The sequence below is a fragment of the Tursiops truncatus genome, chromosome 3, assembly GCF_011762595.2.
Source record: "Tursiops truncatus isolate mTurTru1 chromosome 3, mTurTru1.mat.Y, whole genome shotgun sequence".
Lineage (NCBI taxonomy): Eukaryota > Metazoa > Chordata > Mammalia > Artiodactyla > Delphinidae > Tursiops > Tursiops truncatus.
The window spans coordinates 135454047-135477485 of NC_047036.1; the positions used below are offsets into that span (position 1 = coordinate 135454047).

The window sequence follows — 23439 nt, forward strand, 5'->3', positions numbered from 1 at the left end:
GGGCTCTAGCCTTCTCTGTGAGCCTTTTCCTTGTGCCTTGCTTTTTTGTTCAGGGCCCTTCTGTGCCCTGGGATGGAACTGAGTCTCTCACTGTGAAGTGGAGGCTGAGTTCAACCTCCTACACAGATAACTTCCTCCATCTTAGCCCCATCAAGTAAGCTGAGGCACAGTGTAATGCAAGGAGGAGGAACAGGTGCAGCCCTGCCTCTGCCTCACGTGTTCACGGGCCGTTGGGTTAGTCATTTTCTCTTTCTGGGCTTTGCTTTCTCCCTTGGAAAATATAGTTGGATTATCAGGAATCTGCAAACTTTTTCTATAAGGGTCCAGATAATAAATATTTTAAGCTTTGCAGCCCGTACAGTCCCTTTGCAACAACTCAAATCTTATAGTATGAAAACACTCATACAGACGATATGCAAAGAAATGGTGTAACTGTGTCCACTGTAACTTTATTGACAAAAACAGATAGTGGGCTGGATTCTGGCCCACAGGCCATAGTTTGCTGACCATTGGATTAGATCATCAAAAGACAGAGCTATGCAACAGCACTAGAATGCAAGCCACAAATACGAGTCATATATGTGATTTTAAATTTTCTGATAGCACTGTTTTTTAAAGTTCTTTTATTTTAAAGTAAAATTAATGTCAATAATATATTTTATTTAACTTAGTATATCCAAACATGACCATTTCATCATATAATCAACATGAAAACTTATCCATGAGATAGTTTCCCTTCTTTTTTTTATACTAGTTCTTCAAAATCTAGGCTGTACTTTACATGCCAGCCCATCTCAGTTGGACTGGCCACATTACAAAGGGCTCAGCAGCCACGTGTGGTTAGAGACTACCATGCTGGACAGCACAGTTCTAAGAGGTTTTTTTTCGTACTCTGAATCTATTTCCGATATTCTGTCAAAAAACACAAAGCAACAGCCTATTGTTCTGTTTCCTTATCCCTGATAATTTAATATACAAGTCTGCAAAAAATGTGATAATGAATGTCGGTAGGCCAGTGCAGCTTCTGGGTGACTTGATTACTATCTCCACTATAATTAGTAAATAGCTGAAAATGTCTTCATGCAGAGCTGCAAGGAGTGCCTCCTCCCACCCACCCTTAGCACCTAATAGGAGGGACGTGTGAACATTCATTCCTGGAGGTGGTGGAGAGTGGAGGTGGGCTGGAGGCTTTGCTTGCAAAAGCCACCACAAGTGAGACATTTCTTTGAAGTCTCAGGTTATACTTTAATATGCATTCAACTTTGCTTTCTACTCCACAATATAATCTGGTTTAATTTAATTTTTTTTTTTACGGTATGTGGGCGTCTCACTGTTGTGGCCTCTCCCGTTGTGGAGCCCAGGCTCCGGACATGCAGGCTTAGCGGCCATGGCTCACGGGCCGGGATCTTCCCGGACCGGGGCACGAACCCATGTCCCCTGCATCGGCAGGCGGACTCTCAACCACTGCGCCACCAGGGAAGCCCCTGGTTTAATTTTTAATTTGTATTTCTTAACAGGTAAAGCAGTCAAACCCCTACCGTGTACAGCCCTCCTCCAGTCCCCACCCTTCCCACCACAAATCTGTGACTAATATTCGTGCTCTGAGAAGACACACCACATTTACCATGGTGCCCTTGGGGATAGGTTTATGTAACAATGTGTTAAACTACAAGTTTTAACTGAGACCTCAAATGCTACAGTCAGTTGAGGCAGATCATAATGCAGAAATTTTCTTTGGGAATTGGTTAGGTGACTCTTAAATCCCATAGTGAGAGTATAAAAGTGCTGGGAGAGAGGATTTGTGGTGAGCATTTTTTTGGAGAAAGCTGAGCTGCAGTCTTACTCTCCTCTTCAGTCCACTTTCCTCTAACCTGAGGCCTTTACCTGCAACTTGAAAGGTAGCCAGGGGGCTTGACGGCACACAGGGCCTGAATCTGAATGGTGAGAGAAGGACTGGTTAGAACCATGAGTAAGCTGAGGAGAGGTGGCTGTGCTGGGATTGTCTGGAACTCCCAGAATTTTCCAGAGTCAGGGATCCCTGTGGACCAGACATGGGCCATGAGTGAGGAAAACCAGGTGGGCAGTGGGGAGGATGGAGAAAGAAAGATACTGGTCCCTCTCCCACAGCCCCAACGTAGTTGAGGGTGGGTGACAAATACGAGTGAAGGTCGGAGCTTTGATCTTTTGACCTCCTTAGGACCAAGCAAGACTGCATTCCAGGAGTTAAAGTCATCAGGGCACTTTGTATTGTCTGAGAGTAATCAGAAAAGCACTCCTCCCCCAATAAAAGAAAGAAAATAGAATAAAACATGACTGTGTAATGCAGGAATTAAGATTCTTGGCCTTAGGATACTATAGACTCTTGGATAATATATTTATATTAAATGACAAATAGGTAATGGAGGAAATTTCCTGCCCATTGGATTAACTCCAAAGGTGGGAATTTCAGGCCCCATTCACCTGGCTGGTCAGGGAGTTATTTGGTGGTGGTGGTGGTGGTTTTTCTGCTTCCTCAAATTATACCAAATTATCACCTAAAACAATAATAGTGTCTGTGATGTGTAGCTAGCACTCAGTCTTAGAAAAACAGGAAGATCCAATCTAGAGGAAGGGATAATCATAATAATAACAGGTAATAATTTACTGAGATCAGTCAGTATGTTTTATGCACTGCACTTTTCTTACAGCAAAATGATATTTTTATATCTTTTTTTTTTTTTTTTTTCTGTCTGTGTTGGGTCTTTGTTGCTGCATGCAGGCTTTCTCTAGTTGCATTGAGCGGGGGGCTACTCTTCGTTGCGGTGCACGGGCTTCTCATTGCGGTGGCTTCTCTTGTTGTGGAGCACAGACTCTAGGAGTGTGGGCTTAAGTAGTTGTGGCTCGCGGGCTGTAGAGTGCAGGTTCAGTAGTTGTGGCGCACGGACTTCGTGTCCCCTGCATTGGCAGGAGGATTCTTAACCTCTGTGCCACCAGGGATCCCTTTTATATCATTTCATAGAAGAGGAAAGTGAAACTAAGCAACTTCCTCTAAGTCCCACAGGCAGGAAGGAGCAGTGCTGGGATTTGAATGAGGTTTTGTTTACCTTAACCCACTACCCCTTGCTGATTCTCTTTTCCAGCCCAACCATGGCCTTGGGGCTTTTACTTTGTTGGCTCTGTTCTCTTCTTCCTTCATCCTCCTCCCTCTCTCCCATGTGATGAGATTTCGTTCTCAGCTAAACACAAGTCCCTCTAATTTCCCCTCACCGGGACATTTGAAATGACCAGAGACTCGACAACATTGAGCCTGCAAATTATCTGGCTCCAGGGAGTACACCAGGAATCTTAACCCAGTCCTGCAAAATGCTGGCCAGGCAAGAAAACAAAGATGGAGAGAAGCAAGTTCTCACTACTTGGTAGAATCAGGTCAGAGTTCTGTTGACGTGGGATTGGGTTAAGGATGAAGAGGGATCTATCTGAGGATTCCAAGAAAATATCACAGTTGGAGCTTGTAGGATAAAAGCAAAAATGCCACCATCTCGTTAATTTGTACACCCCTGCTGGCTGTCCTGAGAAAGCATCTGTTCGGTGTCCCCCACAATAAAGCGATTTGCCCTTGGAAAGTGGGTCAGTAGTTTGGCCCTAGTGTCTTCCTTCCTTCTTTCAGGGCAATGCTAGAACACACCCATTCAGAACTGCAGGAGTACCCCACGGCAGTTGCTAGACACTTTCAAAATAGCTGAGCCCCATTAAAATTGTCTATGTGGGCATTGTTTCTTGCTTGCTCTTCCCTGACTCTGCTGAGTTATTTTTCTTAGGCTTCCCATAGTGGAACTGTAAAAGCTAGTGTTCAGACAGCCAATATAATCAACAGTTCAGTAGGCCTCATGCTAAAGCAGCACTAGCTTCAAATGATATTTTTTGACGGGTAGCATCAGATTTGAGATTTACATGGGATCTGTACCAGAATGAGCTTCTTGGCATGGGAGGAAGCCAGAGGAGCATTTTTTGCCTCGGGGTCTTCTTGTGAACACTGCCCTTGGATGTACATTTGAAAGAAGGGAATAGAAATTCCTCTCTGCAAGGAGCTGATCTGATCCCTGATTAAAATATGTTCAACTCTGAAATTAGTAGAGATCAGTGAAAAGAAATGAATCATGGCTTGATCCCAAATGCTGGAGCTTCTTGACTGGGAAGGGACAAGACCCAGAGCAGGAAGAGGTAACAATTAATCATTGCTAAAACAGAACCAGGTAAGGAAGATGCAAAGAGATTCATCTACAAAGTCTTTCATGGATCCACTGATTTAAAAAAAAAAAAGTTTATTTAGCACCTAGTAGGTTTGACACTGCTTAAAATAAGAAGATGGATGACAACAAAAACAGAAAATAGTTTCTGAGCATATATATACATCTCAGGCAATTTGGGCTGCTATAATGAAATACCATAGACAGTGGCTTAAACAACATTTATTTCTCTTGGTTTTGAAGGCTGGCAGTCTGAGATCAGGGTACCAGCATAGTTAGGTTCTTGGTGAAGGTTCTCTTCGGGGTTATATTCTTATATGGCCTTTCCTTGGTGCATGCACAATATCTCGTGTCTCTCCCTCTTTTTTAGAAGAGAGCTCATGTCTCTTTCTCTCTTTACTAATCCCATGATTCCCGTTAAATTAAGCGAAATATAAGCTCACAATTTAAAAAAATCACCACAAACACAAGAGATAAGCCACCATGAGTAAAAAGTAATCAAAATCACCAAATTTAATTTTAATTAGATTCCCAAGGACTTTAGATTTTGAAATTACCATATATAGGTTATAAAATAACTATGTATAAAATATATTTTAAATGAAATATTTTTATTTGATGAATTAGCTATCAGTGTGACCAAGCCACTATGAAAAAAGTGAACATTTTAGAGATTATAATTATTGCTACTAAGCCTGTGTTAGGGCTAAATAGTATAGTAAGAATAGCTTGAAAGACAATAAGCAAACTTACCTTACAGACGACGGAGCTGAAGAAATTACCTAGAATACACCATAAAGAGACAAGGAGGGACTTCCCTGGTGGTCCAGTGGTAAAGAATCTGCTTTCCAATGCTGGGCACGCAGGTTCGATCCCTGGTCGGGGAACTAAGATCCCACGTGCCACGGTGCAACTAAGCCTGCGTGCCACAACTACTGAGCCCGCAAGCCTCAACGAGAGAGCCCATGTGCTACAAACTACAGAGGCCACGTGCTCTGGAACCTGTGTGCCACAACTGTGGAGCCCACGAGCCCTGGAGCCTGTGCACCACTAGAGAGAGAAAACCCGCACGCCACAACTAGAGAGAAGCCCACACACTGTAACGAAGAACTTGCATGCCGCAACGAAGATCCCGTGAGCCACAACTAAGACCTGACGCAGCCAAAAATAAAATAAAAATAAATAAATAAATAAAATGAGACAAGGAGATGGGAAATATAAGTGATTAAAAGAAACGGAAAATAGAAAGAGGAAGTATCATTGCTTGCATTGTCTAACAGAGACCCAGGGCAAGAGAATAGAGGAGGGGATTATTCATAGAGATAATGGCTGAGAATTTCCCAGAATTGATAACCAACCTGAGTCTACAGATGCAGGAAGCACAGTGTATAATAAGTAGGATAAATAAAAAGAAACTCATATCTACATGCACTACAGTGAAGCTGAAGAAAAATCAAAGACAAAGAAAAAAATCTTAAAAATGGCCAGAGAGAGAAAATATGTACCCCCCATAAAGACTGATGTTGATTTCTCAGTAGTAACAGTGGGTATCAAATCGCAGAGGAAAACAGTTTTCAAAGTGCTGAGAGTAAATACTGTCAGACTAAAATTTTGTGCTAGTTAAAAACTATCTTTCAAGAATGAGGGATAAACAAAAAATATTTTCAGATAAACTGGGGAAATTTACCTCCAGCACATCCTCATCACAGAACCACTGTTGTCTTTCAGGGGGGAAGAAAAGTGACCCCCTTCATAATAAAAACTTTCAGCATATGAGAGATAGAAGGGAATTCCCTTAAGCAAATAAAGGATACCTCTCAAAACCCCTACTGCAATCTTATTCTTCGTGGTGATATACTAACATTCTCTTACAACTGAGGACCCAGGTAAGGAAGCTGTCACAGGCTGTGTTCCACAGGAAGCAGAACCTGAGAGAGGTCAGCCTACAAAATGCTTGTTGAAGAGTTCTCCTGAGATCGATATATGTGGAAGGGAGAGGAAGAAAGCTGGCTTAGGCAGAGGGAGAAATTGAGCTAGGAAACATTTCTAATGAAGACCTCAACCAAACTCACAGAATTCTGGAGCCAGGATGGCCCTTTAGAAGTGTACCCAATTGGGACAAAGAGGCTAGGCCTTTATACCGTCTTGTCAGTCAGTCATTGGATGAGGGTTGGTCCTAGGAGGAACCATACCTTGAGTGTGACAGGTTTCTTCAACCAAGGCGATCCCCAGAAAGGACTCACAACTGAGGGCCATTTTCCAGCAGCACTCCCAGCAGCTGTGAAAATGAATCTTTGATTCTCAAAGGGTTGTCTGGCTAGTACATTACATCATCCACCACAGTCTACCTGTTAACACAGTTTCTATTCAATATTGTCTGGAATTGTTCCAAAGAAGACATACAGATGGCCAATAGGCATATGAAAAAATGTTCAACATCTCTAATTATTAGTGAAAAACAAAACGAGATATCATTACCTTACGCCCATGAGAATGGCTATTATCCAAAAGACAAGAAATAGCAAGTGTTGGTGAGGATGTGGAGAAAAAGGAACCCTCATACACTGTTGGTGGGAATGTACATTAGAGCAGCCACTATGGAAAACAGTATTAAGATTCCTCAAAAAATTAAGAATAGAACTACCATATGATTCAGGTATTCCACATCTGGGTATTTCCCTGGAGAATATGAAACACTAATTCGAAAAGATATATGCACCCTTATGTTCATCACAGCATTACTTACAATAGCCAAGATATGAAAACAATATAAATGCCCATCAATAGATGAATGGATAAAGAAGATGTGGTATATACATATATAATATAATATTCTTCAGCCATAAATAAGAATAAAATCTTGCTGTTTGCAACAACATGGTTGGACCCAGAGAGTATTATGCTAAGTGAAATAAGTCAATGGAAGAGGAGAAATACCATATGATTTCATTTATATGTAAATTATAAAAAATAAACCAACCAAAAATAAATAAATAAATAAACCAAACCAAACAGAAACAAGCACATAGATACAGAGAACAGAGTAGTTGTTACCAGTGGGGAAGGGCAGCGGAGGGCAAGATGGGTAAAAGGGGTCAACTGCATGCTGATGGGTGAAAACTAAATTTTTGGTGGTGCACACACTGTAGTGTATACAGAAGCTGAAATATAATGTTTTACACATGAAACTTATATATTCTATATATCTAAGCAAAGCTGTAAGACACGAAGAAAACAGAGTCATAGGAAGATAATAACAAGTGAATAAGAAAGTGGCCGGACGTGAGATTAAAATGTAAAAATCAATTGCATTCCTAAACACCAGCCAAAACAGAGAGAATTCTTACATCAGGTGGTAGGTTCATGGACTTTTTTTTTATAATTATGCTTTACAAGTTGCACATATATTACAAGTACTCTTTTGTATGCGTCAAACATTTTGAAATTTAAAAAATCTTTTTAAAGAAAGAAAATGCTGCCTCATGAGAGATAACTGGATAAGTGCTACAGTGGAAAGACTGGAAAGAGCTTCATGGAGAAGATGGATGAGAACCTGGCCTTGAATTACAAATAGGATTTGAAGACCAATGAAACTAATCTGAGTAGCAAGTCACTGAAGGGGAGGTAGAGTCCCTCCTACCACCCAGTGTAGTGACAAGGCAGTACTTAAAACTTTCTTAGGGCAAAAGTGCAACCTCTTCCAGAATGAGGAGAGAAACTTGCCCTTGTTTCTGCATGTGGGGGTTTATGAAGCGTTGGCTGGAGGTGCAAAAGGAGGAACAATGGAGAGGCTGCCCAGGATGACAGTATTAATACACTACACCTGGGCCCAAGTTCCAGTACCAGGAGAAATTCTAAACTTCTAGAATTTGACCAGAACAAAGCTTCTAACTGCTATATACAGCATGACCACAAGGCCAATTCTTTGGGAATATTGTGGTGTTGCATAGATACAAGTTTAGTGAGTGGACATCTAATGTTTTTGCCTGCTTGGTGATACCCATCCACTTTTCTTCAAGACACCATACCTGAAGTTTGCTTAGGAGAATATCCCCTCCGAATTTTTAGCCCCTGCAATTTGGAGACGTGTTTCTCCCATTACCTCCAGGGATGCGCAGTTGACGCAGGTCTGGACAATCAAGTCATTTCTTTTCAGTTGACCATAGTGATGCTTCAGAGGTAGGGACTCTGGAAGCCAGGCCAAAAAGACACAATCCTAGGTCTTTACTAGGACCAAGGAGAGAGAGAATCATTTCTCCTCTTGGGGTTGCTGAAGGCATAGGATCTAGGTCTGGTGCTGATGGTAGCTATCTTGCCACCTTGAAGGGACAGATTGCCTAAGAATAGAGTGAAAGCAGAGCCAACAGATGAAGAAGAACAGTTTCCTGATACTGAGTATTCTGTTATTTACACTGAATGAGACTTGACTAATGCACCTGAGGTGGTTTGAGAAAGTTCTTCAGTGTTGAATTGGGAGAGTCAGTGTGGTGTGATGGAAGAAGTCAGAGAGACCTGACTCACATTTCCCTCTGTAACAAAAACACTATAGCACCCTAGAAAAATTCATTAACACCCTGTGCCTAAATTTCCTCCTCTGTAAAATGGAGATACATGATGGTACATATCTGTTAGGTTATCAAGATTAAATGTGATAATGCAGTGCTTGACACACAAAAAGCACACAATAAATATTATGTATTATTCTTCCTATTAGCATTCTTACATACTGACTTTTCTACCTCTGCTGCTCTGCCATTTGCCTTACTTTTCTTCGTATAAAATTATTTCAGATCTACAAGCAGGGAGAGAGAGAGAGAGAGATTGAGATTATTGATCTAGTCTCCAGGACAAATACAAGCAATTTAAGGCTGAAACCAGACAAGAAAATGTACTTTCTTGCCAAGGAAGATGCTAGCCTTGACTGCTTAACAGGTGACAGCCCTGTGGGTTTTCTTTGACTCTGTCAGTCAAGCTTCACTTGAGTTTAATCTGATTGTTATGACTCCAGAGAACTTGTCTGGGAATTGGGGAGGGTTAATAAACAATACTTCATGGCCCCTGCAGTTGTGTGGACACCTAACACTTGTCATGTTGGATGTGTCCAGATACAGTCCAGGTTGCCTAAATGCTACCATGTCATGGAGAAGCTGAGCTTTGGGATAGCAGTGTCATATAAATGCTCCTATTTTCCAAAAGAGATGAGAACTTCTAGAATCCCCAAAACACAGAATGCTTGAATGGAGGGGACTAGGGAATTCTCCATTTACAAATCAGAGGCAAAGTAAGGAACTTGCCCAAGGTCCCTTATTTAGTTAAAATTACAACCCTCTTTGTAGTACTTTTCTTTGCCGGAATAAGGAGGAAATTTGAGCCCAGGATGGCAAATAGATCTCAGCTGACATTCCAACTCCAAACAGTTGTTGGCGTTTGCAGCAGCACTGTGTTGTGAAAGATTCCCAGTCTGGCTTTAGAAGAAAATAGTACTGTAATCAATTAGCAGTGTCTGCCATGGACAACAGGCAGAAGTTTGCTGACCTTGAAGACTGGGCCAACATGTGGTTGCAGCAGGGGTAGGGGTGGGAAGGTCCAGTGTTAAGTTGGACCTATTGTACTCTCTCTCATTCTTCCTAGACAGGCCCTGTATTTCTGTTTATTCCATGGTGTATTTGATTTTGCCCACGGTCAGAACGACTGTGAATCATCACTCCAGGTTACTCCCCATCCTACCTGTGATAAGAAGATAAGCTGCAAAGTCAGGTCCTGTGCTAGCCAGATAACAGCTTTGTGTTTGTTTTTCCTCTTCCAGTGGGGTGATCACCTGGTCAAACAGATATCTCTCCAGTGCACGAGACCAGACTGCTGCAGAAGTCTATTGTTGCCTTTTCTTTGACTTATTTGAGGTAAAGATGTCATAGATTCTAGAACATAGGAGAGGCTCTGGGATCACCTGGTGAAATCAGATTTTACAGATGAGGAACCTGAGGCCCAAAGGAGGGAAATGGCTTGTCCAAAGTTACAGAGGGAAAAGCAGGCTGCCAGTCTTTCCACAGCGCCGTATTCATTTGCTTTATTCTTTCTCCAACCTTATCTCCCCAGTTATGGTCATCAAATTTCCCACATGGGAATCTTTTGAAAAATAACAAATTAATGGCATGTGACATATTGCAACTTTAGCAGAGAAGCAGCAACATAAATACAAAGTGACCATGACTAGCTTAAATTTCAAAGGCAAGTAGCAGAAAGTGACAGAAGACTTGAAATGGTGGTGATAGTATTATTCTACTAAGGAGTGTGTCCATAGTATTATTCTACTAAGGAGCACGTCCCATTTCCTAAGTCACATCAGAAATTTTTTCTAAGACAGAATGTAAAACATTCCTTTATTTGTAATATCTGCTAAGGACAATATATGACTATATTAATAATTGTACATTTTGGTAATTTTGAAAGTTTTGATAGTTTTGCATTTGAACAAAAAATGAGCCCCTGCTCTGTGCCAAAGAATGTTGCTGGGTGTTAGTAAGACAGAGATGAATAAAGCATGGTCCCAGATTTGCAAAGCTCATGGTCTGGTTGGGAAGACAAGTGGACCAAAAAAAAAAAAAGTACAGCGCAATATGAAGGAAATTATAAATGTGTTCAGAGGGTAAAATAATGGCACAGAGGAGGGCAGATTAACTTTGGGAGGCAGCAGGAAGTTTTTACAGAAACAACGTCTGAGCTAGGCTTTGAAGGATATACAGGAGTTCTTTAGTAGCTCTTGTGCACTGATCCACTCAATAAACTTAACAGCTCAGGGCATGCCAATTACTGTGTTCGGCACTGGGGGGTGAGATACGTAAGATAGAGTCCCTGGCCTCTCGGAACTCATAGACTAGACAAGAGGTAAATATATAAACAAAGAATTACATTGCAATATGTTGAGAGCAAGAGTCATTGAGAGAACCCAAGAGGGTCATAAGTAAAGGCCATGTTGAGGAAAGGACTTGGGGGGTATTTTCTCTCTATGTTTGTAATGCTCCTTTTCAGCAAGTACTTATGGGTCATCTGACAGCAATGCAATATCCACAGGAAAATAACTATTTACAAGATAATTAATGAGAAGATAAGGAAACTGAAAAAGTGACAGAAACCTAGCTAACAACATCCATTTAACAAAAAAATTTTAAGCCTCTACCATGTGCTAAGCACCATACTAATTTGTGGGCATACAAGAGAGAGAAATACCAGGTGGGCATAAAATCAAGGGGTTAATGGCATGGGTGATGGAGTCAGCCTGCCTGGGTTCAAATCCCAGTTTCCCAACCTGTTAGCTATGAGATTTTGGACTAGTTGTTGAACCTCTCCGTACTTTAGTTTCCTCATCTGCAAAAAGTGGATGACAAAATAACTCTGGTTATTGTGTTATTAAAAACAGTAAAGCAGGGCTTCCCTGGTGGCACAGTGGTTGAGAGTCCGCCTGCCGATGCAGGGGACACGGGTTCGTGCCCCGGGCCGGGAAGATCCCACGTGCCGTGGAGCAGCTGGGCCCGTGAGCCATGGCCGCTGAGCCTGCGCGTCCGGAGCCTGTGCTCCACAATGGGAGAGGCCACAACAGTGAGAGGCCCGCATACCGCATAAAACAAAAACAAAAAACAGTAAAGCAGGCAAAGGGCTCAACTTAGTGCTGGACACGTGGTAAGTGTTCAATAAAAGTGTTACCACGAAGAAGATGATGAGGAGGAGGAGGATAAACAGATGCTGAATATGAAGAGCGTTGTGATGAATTTGGACTTTCTCTTCAACCACCAAAGCCAATAAAAGGTTTTAATCAAAGAAGTGACATGATCAGATTAAATTTTAAAAATATTTTTATTAAATAAATTTAAAATATACACAAAAGCAGAGAGCATACTTTAATATACTCGCATATACATACGACTTAGATTCCATAAATATCTAGATTTTGCCCCATTTGCCTCATCTATCAATTTTTTCCCTGCTTAAGAATTTTAAAGTATTATAAAACAATCACAGACATAACTGAATCTTTACATGCCTACGAATGCATCTTGTAAAAATATGGATATTTTCTTAAGACTACCATGGCATTATCATTCTTAACATTACTAATCCCTTGGTGTTATCTAACACTCACTCCATATTCAGATTTCAATAGTTGTCTCAAATGTCTTCTTAGTTGGTTGAAATCAGGACCTAAAAAATGCCTACATATTACATTCAATTTTAAGCCTCTTGGTCTTTTTAATCCTTTTTTTTTCCATATCACAGGTTTTCTGAAAAGAATTAGATTTGTCTTTTTGCTTATTTATGGTGTCATTTAACTTGTTCCTCTATAGCACAGTTTTCTTATAAATTGGAAGATAACTCTAAAATTTTGATTAGATTTGGGTTCAGCAGATTTTGGCAGGAATATTTCATAGTAGTGTGCCAATTATAAGCACTTTTCACCAAAAATGTTCAGGTCTCCTTCCCAGTGTATGGTAGAATAGCACTTCTTTGCCTCATTAAAATTAACTGTGATCATGTGACTTGTTTTGGTTAATTAAATGAGTGGAAGCAAAACGTATATGTTCCTGGGAAGAGCTCTAAGAGCCAGTATATGATTTGCCTTTTTCCTTTTCCTCTGCCAGTGTGATCATGGGAGGACATGTTGAGATGCTCTTCTATCAGCCTGGGCCCTGATTAGGTAAGTAATCACTGAAATTTAGGTATATTTGTTATTGCAGCATAATCTTGTCCATTTTGACTAATATATTGCATTAGATCATAAGGTGCATAATGTCTAGTTGTCCCACTTGTAGTAATTGGTTGGTATATTCATGCTTTTCAAGCATACATGGAACATTCTCCAGAATAGATCATATACTAGGCCACAAAATGTCTCAATAAATTTCAAAGAATTGAAATAACACGAAGTATGTTCTCCAACCACAACAGAATTAAATTAGAAATCAATAGCAGAAAGAAATTTGAGAAACCATGAATGTTTGGAAATTAAACAACACATTTCTAAATAACTCATGGATCAAAGAAGAAACTACAAGGGAAATTTGAATTGATTTACAATGAAAGCAAAATATATCAAAATTTATGGGATGCAACTTAAAGCAGTGCTAAGAGGGAAATATATAGCTTTAAATACCTACGTTAAACAAAAATAATCTCAAATCAGTAACCAAATCTTCCACCTTAAGAATCTAGAAAGTGAAGAGCAAAGTAAGCACAAAGTAAGGAGAAGAAAGTAAATAATAAAGATTAGAGGGCAAGTCAATGAAATACACAACAAAAAGTTAAGGAAATCAATGAAATCATAAGTTGAATGTCTGAAAAGATCATCAAAATTGACCAAACCTTTAGCTAGAGTAAGGAAAAGAAAAGACACATATCATCAAATCAGGAATGAAATAGAGGATATCACCATTAACTCTACAGAAATTAAAAAGATAAGGGAAAACCATGAATAGCTTTATACCAAAAAATAGACCAAATGAAAAAATTTTTAATTCTTAGAAAGATACAAATTACCAAAACTGACCCAAGAAGAAATAAAAAATCTGAATAGATCCATAACAAGTAAAGAAATTGAATTAGTAATTAAAAATCTTCCTGGAAAAAAAGCCTAAGCCTAGATAGCTTCATTGGTGAATCCTGTCAAACATTTAAAGATATAATAGCAATCCTTCACAAATTCTTCCAGAACATACTGGAGGAAGCAACACTTCCCACCTCACTTTATGAAACCAGTATTACTCTGATACCAAAGCCAAAGGCATAACACAAATAAAAAATTTAGGTCAATGTCCTCAATATAGACATAAAAATCCTCAAAATAGTAGCAAACCAAATCCAGTGTCATAGAAGATTAGACATTATGATCAAGTGAGAATTATCCTAGGAAAGCAACATTGGTTTAACATTCAAAGGGGTAAAGGCCTACATCCCTTCATTGTAAATTTCCTCATCAATCTTTAATCCAATGATTTCATCCACTGATGATCACTGTCTGAACCAATTATTTCATTAAGAATTGCAGAATGATGAATTTCTAATGCTATCCTTCCTAACACATTTGTTAGTCAGAATCCCTCCCTAAAAGATAAAAAATTTCCCGCATCAACTAGGACTATTATGCTACTGTGGAATACACTTCCTCCAGGAAAGGCAGGATATATATTTGTTTCTTTTCCTTTAATTGCAAGTTTGCAGAGTAAGGTGTTGGTGACCTAGTTACTGCTAATTGTGTCCAATGATGTGTTTTTCTCCTTCTTTCCTTTTTTTTCCCCTTCCTTTTCTTTTTACTTTCTCTTTTTTTGAGTATCATTTTGAATGTATGGTTTTTATATATTCAATGTGTTTTAATCAATTTTAGTCATAATTCTCTTGAGGCATAAAACGTCTTGTTTTAGCCAATGAGAAGTCCCTCATGTCAGATCTTTGTTTTTTTAACTGGACCTCATTACTCTTTAATAGTTTCCTTGCTTCCTTATACAATAACATATCCCCAACTCAGTTATTCTATTTCCTGCCGTTTCTACATGCATTTCTGCTTCCTTTTAGTAGGAAGGTATTTAGAGCCCACAATCTGGGTCCTGGGCTTACTCATTATTCCTGGGTCACCATTGCTTCTAGGCCTTTTTAGTGGACGATTAGGAATAAGTATTTTTGAAAAAGAATCATGAGTTCACACTGATATTTTCAATTTATTTTTAGAGCATTATGCTAAGTGAGATAGAAAGAGAAAGACAGATACTGTATGCTATCACTTACATGTGCAACCTAAAAAAGTTGAATGTGTAAAAACAGAGTAGAATGATGGTTGCCAGGGGTTGGGGGGTGTGGAAATTGGGAGATGTCGTTTAAAGGTACAAGTTTGCAACTACTAGACAAGTAAGTTCTGGAGATCTAATTCACAGCTTAGTGATTGTAGTCAACAGTGCTATAGCGTAAACTTCAAAGTTGCTAATTAGACTAGATTTTTACTGTTCTCAACACAAAGAAGAGATAATGATTACTATGTCACTGTAGTAATCATATTGCAATATATAAATGTACCAAACCAACACGTTGTACACCTCAAACTTATATAATGTTATATGTCAATTATATCTCAATTAAAAATAAAGGTATTTATTAACTTCTAAAATAATAGTTGTCTTATTTTGCTAAAAATCTTTGTTCTAACAACATTAATATGATTAATAATTTGTTTTATCCTACAATATGTACCAAATATTTCTAAAAGTAATACCAATATTGCTATAATTTATACTATATTTAGAATATATTTATATGAATTATCTTACATTACATGTAAAATATGTTAGATTTATAGTGTAAAATAATATTACTATATTTATAGTAACCTATTAGTATACTTGCAATGTAAGAAATTGTCATTTTATAGTCAAAAATGGTAAAATATTGGCAATTTCATATGGTTCAACCTAATACTAACAATAAGACTACTGAATGAAGTTTAAGATTTATTTGCAACTTTTCTTGATTCTTAAAATATATTTCATAAGAATGTAAAGTCAAAATACTTTTATGAAAGTTACTTGAAATAATTATTTTCTTCGTGTGGTTAATAAAAAGTTGTTTTTATTTTTTTCATTTTAATTTGGTTTTAATTTTTAGAAATCTTATTTTACTTTTACTTAATGTTATTTTTTGAATGTGTAAACATTTACGTGATTCCAAAGTCAAGATTTATAAGAGGACACATTCAGACAAGTTTTGCTGCCAACCTATGTCCTCAATTGTGCACTTCCTTCTCTTGTATTTTGATAAGTTTTTGGTTTATCTTCCAGAATTTTCCTTTGCAAATATAAATAACTAGTATATACATATGTGTGTGTAAGCATGTATGTGGTTTCCCCTTTCTTATACAAAGTTATCTATACTGTTGTGCATCTTGCTTGTTTCTCATGAGAGTATCAGATTAGCATTTTGAAAAGATCACTCCATCTCCTGTAGGCAGAAGAGATTGGAAACGGACATCCTACTGGAAATAGGGAGGCAAATGTGGAGGCCACAGCAGTTGTCTAAACAAGCAATGTTGGTGGTGGTCAGGACTAGGGTAGTGGCAGTGGAGATGGAGAGAAGTGGACAGATTGGAGATAAATTTTGGAGGTTGGAGGTATAGGACCTAGAGGTTGTTTGGATGTAGGTGGAACCCACAACTTTGTGCAGAAAATCCAGGCCAGCCCCCTGGTCACATTTATATTCCCAGTGGGATGCAGTTTTTCTATGGAATAGAATACTAGACCATATCTATACTCTTCTCTTTTTTAAAAAAAGTTATAATAGAAAATTTCAAACATACATAAACTAGAAGAGTATACTGAACTCCAACATACTAATCACAGAGATCCAACAATTATCAACCTATGGCCTACCTAATTTTATCTATACTCCCAGCTACTCTTATCACCCTCCCCCACCCCTAACAATATTTTGAAGCAAATACTGGGAATCTTGTCATTTTATCTCTCTGTTCAGTATTTTCCAGCACCTTGGGGAGAGATTGTTATCTAAATCCCACTGTTCCTTTCTCTGATACCTGCCACTCTACTAACTGACTCATTAAAGTTCATTGCTTTATTGTAAGGCTTTGATCCCTTTAAAAATTCAACACAGCTTGTGTTTCACAGAGATACCCAATGCACAGTTTGACTTAAAAATGGAATCCCTTTGCTTGCTAGATGGTAGTGGTGGAGAAAAAGGTCAGGTATAAAGGTGACTTATTCATCCACAAACACTCCTCCCGACTTCCCCATGAAAACACTGCAGTGTGGTTGGCAGTAGAAGCCATAACCAGGTGCCCTTGTGCCGCAGGGCACGTGGTATGTCGTTTCTCCTAGAGAAGCTCCCTGACTCGTGGCAACCAGTCAGCCTCCCCTTTTTGACTTCCCACTGAGCTGTGACTCAGATATAACTTTCTGCCCATGCCACCAAATACCTGGACTGAGTGTGTTACAACCTATTTACTTGCTGAAGTGTAAGGCCTTTCTTCCCACTTGGAGTCTTCATTGTCATTACTTGCAGCCTGAAGCTATCCTGACTTATCTCAATGTCCTTTGCACCAATATCTGTTTTATTGTACAAGCGTGTCTGTAGGAGTTACCATGCAATGCTCAGTTACTGACAATTTTCCTAACCTCTCTCAGAACTCCATTTTCCCAGCTCTAAAATAGAGCCCATTTTACCACCTACTTCCTAGCCTTGATGTGATGATTAAAGATGGTACCTAAAGATACCTAGCACTATGTCTCAGACACACTTGTTACTGCATTAACTCATCTCATGGATACCAATTTTGTCTTCCACATTTACCCCATGTTCTGAACCCTCTTTCCTGTCTGCTTTGGTTATTATTATTATAGGGAGTAGAACTGTCTGACAAAGGAAAGATTCTTGATCATTGTGAGTCTCAATATTCTCAGGTGTAAAATGGGATTTTAATATGTGTAAAACGTTTTGTGGGTTAAACAAAAAATGAATATGAAAGTGACCAGCACTGTGCCTGGCACATAATAAGTATTTAACAAAGACTTGGGGGATTGTCAGAGCCTGGGCTGGGTCACAGATTGGGATGGTGTATGTCTCTCTGACAGATTCTTCTCCTCAGGTTGAAAAGATTTAGGTGTCATTCCTCAGGTGGGCAGAGAGAAACAAGCTTTTCCTGCCAGTCTAACAAGTCTCATGTCAGAGGGCTATAAACAGTAGTTGTTCTCCTTGGAAACTATTTGGGCCCCAAAGCAAGCTCAGCTCCAAACAAAATTATTTGAACTAACCTGAATTGTTTAATAAATGGCACAAATTTCCAGAGTTCTACAGGTATCTTAAAATGAGCTTGTTTCATTATTTATCAGTTCTCTCCACATTATCAACTGTATGTAGTCAACTAATTTATCTTGTCCTAGAGCTATGAAATCAATCCATTTTAGGTATATTATGACTATAGTTCTGGAACTCAGTAGCCTTTGTGCTACTAAACTCAGTTGAACAGGCCCCCAGGGATGAGGGGGTGGGAAGGAGACAGCACCATAGTGGAAAAAGTGGTTTTAATTTTAACTTTTATTCGGTATTAACCATTTTCCCACACTGCTTTGTAAATCATAGAGAGGAAAAAGAACAAAGCAATAAAAGCAAAATATGTTCAAATAAAGCCCCACAGTGTAACATAGTAGTAGGTGGTGAAGCCCTTGGGGGCTTAATTTTTTTTTAATGTTTCATTTGCTTCTGAATTTGAAATTTCAGAAGGCAGAAGAAAACCTCAGTTTTGACTTTTTAATAATATAGTTTAGATTGCTTTTGAATCAAGACCAAAAAATGCCCCCTCAAACCTCTCTTCCAGGACACGATTCTTGATTATTATCTCACCCAAGTTTTTATTTTATTTTTAAAAATTATTTATTTATTTATTGGTTGCATTGGGTCTTCGTTGCTGCGTGCAGGCTTTCTCTAGTTGTGGTGAGCTGGGACTACTCTTCGTTGTGGTGCACGGGCTTCTCATTATGGTAGCTTCTCTTGTTGCAGAGCATGGGTTCCAGGTGCACGGTCTTCAGTAGTTGCAGCACGCAGGCTCAGTAGTTGCAGCATGTGGGCTCAGTAGTTGCGGCACATAGGCCCTAGAGTGTGCAGGCTTCAGTAGTTGTGGCACACAAGCTCAGTAGTTGTGGCTTGTGGGCTCTAGAGCACAGGCTCAGTAGTTGTGGCACACGGGCTTAGTTTCTCTGCGGCATGTGGGATCTTCCCAGACTGGGGATCGAACCCGTGTCCCCTGCATTGGCAGGCGGATTCTTAACCACTGCGCCACCAGGGAAGTCCCTCACCAATTTTTTTTAACAAGGGGGATACTAGCCTCCTACTTCTAAGGTTTGTGTAGGGCTGTTGTATTGTTTAGGTCATTGTATTAGTCCATCTCTGGTGTACAGTGGAGTTGCATCAAATACACATTAAACTCTTTGAATTCAACTGCCTGCATTTGGCAAAAGAGGAGAGAGGCAGACAGGATTTGAAAAGTGTGAGCAAGTCCGCTCTTTATTCCACTGGCCCGTGAACAAATGTTTATTCGTTTCATGGGATGCAGTAATTGCAAAAGTTCTCCAGGCTAAGTGTGAGTTTAGTGCTGGAAACTCGAAATTTTTTTTTTTTTTTTTTTCGGTACACGGGCCTGTCACTGTTGTGGCCTCTCCCATTGCGGAGCACAGGCTCTGGACGCACAGGATCAGCGGCCATGGCTCACGGGCCCAGCCGCTCCGCGGCATGTGGGATCTTCCCAGACCGGGGCATGAACCCGTGACCCCTGCATCGGCAGGCGGACTCTCAACCACTGTGCCACCAGGGAATTTTTTTATAGTGTGGTCTTAAAACTTCTTTATTTGGTGATAAAAAGAAGAAAAAGCAATATCTTCCACCCCTAGAAAGAAGCGTAATGGACTTTGAAGGGTAGTTACAGCTTTATGCACCAACTTCAAACCAACCCCCACAAAGGTGGGACCCTACTGCAAACCAGATGTAGGAGACATGAATCAGTGTGGCTGCCCAGATCGTAGCAGTTTCCTCAATAGCACCTCTGTCCTGTCTTCCCTGGCTGAATAATCTTGGGGCAAAGACATGGCCTAAGCAAGGACAACCAGCCTCTCCATCCCAGGAACCTGAAATCTGAATGAAGAGATGCAGAAAGAGACATCTCCACAGCAGAGTTATTTGAGTGGCAGCTTCAGTGACTCCCAGGGCTGAAATCCCACAAGCTGCTCTCGTCCCCGCTCCTTTCAAATCCTGTTTGGCAACTCTTACGATTCTGTGAGTTTTCCTAATATCTTAAAGGAAGTTAGCCAGAGTTGCTTTTTGTGTTTGCAACCAAAAGAACTTTAATTAATACACCAAGTTATCATCCCATTAAGTTAAAAGCTTCTTGGAATTAGAACTGAATCATTAAATTAATTAAATTTAATTAAATTAATCCCAACATCAATGGGTAAGGGAAGAAGACCCCTCCAGTGGAGGTGGAATAGGGGTAGGGAAAGAGAATATTCACTGGGCAATAACCTATCTTGGACAGTCTCCATGTTCTTACCTTCTTCCATTTCAAGCAGGTATTCAGCCCCATAAGGGATTACTTCCTCAGGGATTATTTTGTGTCTAAGAGGCAGCAGGAGTAGAAATACTTGAAGACAGAAACTTTTCCTGTTCGTCATAAAAGCCTAAAAATTACTGAGGCAACTATATGTTTGAGGTCAGCCGGAAGTGAGAAAAATGCCTTTGAAGTTAACCAGAGGAAAAAGGAAGAGAGTTCACAGAATTTAAGTAGAAGTCAGTGAGGATGGAAAAATCATTTGCCAAAACGTGGCTCCTAAGTACAGGGATGCTGTGCCTCAAAAAAAAAAAAAAAAAAAAGTTCCCCTAGCCCCACAGGGAGCTCATGATAGAGGCCCCATACCTAAAGTGACCACTGAGCGACTGGACACCATGATAGCCTGGAGTTTGGAACAGTACCCCTACTCTTTGGACACCACCTGAGGTTCTGGATTGACATGGGGCCCTGGAAAGGTGCAGGGTCCATAATGACTGAGGCTGAATTTCCTGCTGGCTTGGGCACTTGGAAGAAGAAAAGGTTTCTCTTTAGAAGATGAAAAAGATTATATAAGTTGCACAACAGTATTTACAGCCTAAGATTCTTACCTACCACATGGGTTATTTTATTTGCTGTTATAAATGATGTTATGAACTTTTGGGGTGCTTTGAAGTTTGTTGCAAGGTTTAGTAAATCAAAATACAGATACCCAATTAAATTTGTGTTTCAGATGAACAACAAATAATTGTTTTTAGTATTAGTATATCCTAGGCAATATTTGAGACATACTTATACTAAAAATTATTCTTTATTTCTCTAAAATACAAATTTAATTGGGTGTGCTACATTTTATTCAATAACACTATGTAGGGCTCTGTAAGCATAAAGCATATTTGGACCAGTAAAGGGTGGCTATTGCATGACCTGGCCATTTCTGACCTGTTGTACAGCCATCCAACATACTCTTTGAGAGCTGGGGTTACTCTGAAGTAGAAGGTGGGCTTCCCACTGGGGACACTCAAAGGGTGCTGAGCTCCCCTGTCCCTGATATATCGAGTGCTTTGCCCACGACTTGCCTCTCTGTTCAGAAGACATGTCAGGCAAGAGCAGCAGGAATTCTCACATCCAGCCTGCTTCTTCCCTGCCCTTACTAATTTAGGATGGTTTCCACAATTTTGTGGACATAACTGTGTAATCTAATAAAGGTAGATTAAATTACAGTTGAGTATTTTCAGATCTGAACGTGGGAAAAATGTATCCTGTTTCAAAAAAATGATCAACCGCCCCGCACTCGTTTTGTTTTTCTTTTATCTGGGAACTGGGCAAGCAGGAGCTATCTTGGGTTATTGTATGTGAAAGTCTCAAAGCTGTGTTGGTTTTGTAACAAAAACAACAACAACAAGAAAACCCTCAAATGCACAAAATTTTGTTCTACCACATACCAAAGATAGGAGGAACCTGAACTGCGGCTTTGGAAATAGATATTTCACTTTAAGAAAAATAAGAGCACTCATCTTGGTCACCACCACATAGCGCACACACACACACACATACGCACGCACGCACCATTTCTGAAGACTCTTCAAGTGAGAAATGCTGGCTACTAAATCACTTCGGTAATTCTGTGAGCAGAAAAAAGAACATGAATTTGAACCAGATGAAATATTGGCTCTGCTCAGGTTCAGCTGGCAGCATATTTAGATACAGAGATTTTGATCTGGTTCAATAGGTTTAGAGTATTAGGGTGGTGAACTCTGGTTTTTGGTTCACAGTGGAGGTTGAGTCCCAAGAGAGAGAAAATGATGTTCTTCCCCACTTCACATGGTTAAAAAAAGACCTCTTGTTTCCATTGATTGATTGACTAATTGTTTGGCAGTGTTAGCTTTGCCCAGTGGTCTAATGCATAATAGCACATCTCCAGTGAAGTAGAGTTTGTTTGCTAAAAACTTGTGGTTGTTTCTTGGCCATTTTCTCATTAGTAGAGTGAGATGGGCAGGACCCATGGCAAGTCAAAAAGGCTAGCGTTGAACATAAGACCACTGGAAATGCAGTCTAATTCTATTTTGGATACCCTCTAAGAAATTTTTTCTTCTTCTTGCCTCAGCAAATGGATTTGGAGCTTTCCAGAACTCAGAAGATTCAACATGAGATGCTCAAAGCTCCAGAAAGCATAAGAAGCTTTCCTTAATTCATGCAGTACACATATTTAATCTGTTGGCTGAGGTTGACCTCTCCATGTTTTTAAGAAGAAAATGTCTGAAAACAAAGTGAGAATGTATACAAAAAAACCCCCCAAACAAAAACTCTTTGGAGGAATAAAATTAAAGTGTCCAAGAGAACAAACATTTTAACACTGTAAAACTCTTTAGAAACACCTAAATATTCAGTATACAAATTACAAACAATTCTTAGTTGTTTATTTTAATTTTTTACATGAAGTATAGTTGACTTACAATGTTGTGTTATTTTGCTGTTGTACAGCAGAGTGATTCAGTTATACATAGATATACATATTCTTTTCCATTATGGTTTATTACAGGATATTGAATATACTTCCCTGTGCTATACAGTAGTACCTTGTTGTTTATCTATTTTATACATAGTAGTTTATATCTGCTACTCCCAAACTCATAATTTATCCCTCCCCACCCCCTTTCCATTTTGGTAACCATAAGTTTGTTTTCTATGTCTGTGAGACTGTTTCTGTTTCGTAAATACGTTCATTTGTGTCATATATTAGATTCCACATAAAAATGATATCATATGGTATTTGTCTTTTTTTAAAAAATTTTATTCTATTTATTTTTTATACAGCTGGTTCTTATTAGTAAAATAGATATATTATTTTACTAATTAGTAAAAATATATTTGTATATTAGTAAAAATAGATATATTTTATACATATTATTGTATATATGTCAATCCCAATCTCCCAATTAATCCCCACCACCACCACCACCCGCACCCCGCTTTCCCCACTTGGTGTCCATACTTTTGTTCTCTACATCTGGGTCTCTATTTCTGCCTTGCAAACTGGTTCATGTGTACCATTTGTCTAGGTTCCACATATATGCGTTAATATACGATATTTGTTTTTCCCTTTCTGACTTACTTCACTCTGTTTGACAG

The 23439-nt window shown here is 39.3% G+C and overlaps 1 protein-coding gene across 9 annotated transcripts in view; it reads left to right on the forward strand.

The window, feature by feature from the left end:
- ADRA1B (adrenoceptor alpha 1B) overlaps window positions 1-23439 on the forward strand; it is a 627213-nt gene that overhangs the window by 293980 nt on the left and 309794 nt on the right. For all 9 annotated transcript variants that reach the window (XM_073802761.1, XM_073802764.1, XM_073802767.1 and 6 more), the window contains 2 exons: window positions 10033-10126; window positions 12860-12915. The gene's annotated coding sequence lies outside the window, so the exon portion shown is untranslated. The remainder of the gene's footprint in view (window positions 1-10032; window positions 10127-12859; window positions 12916-23439) is intronic.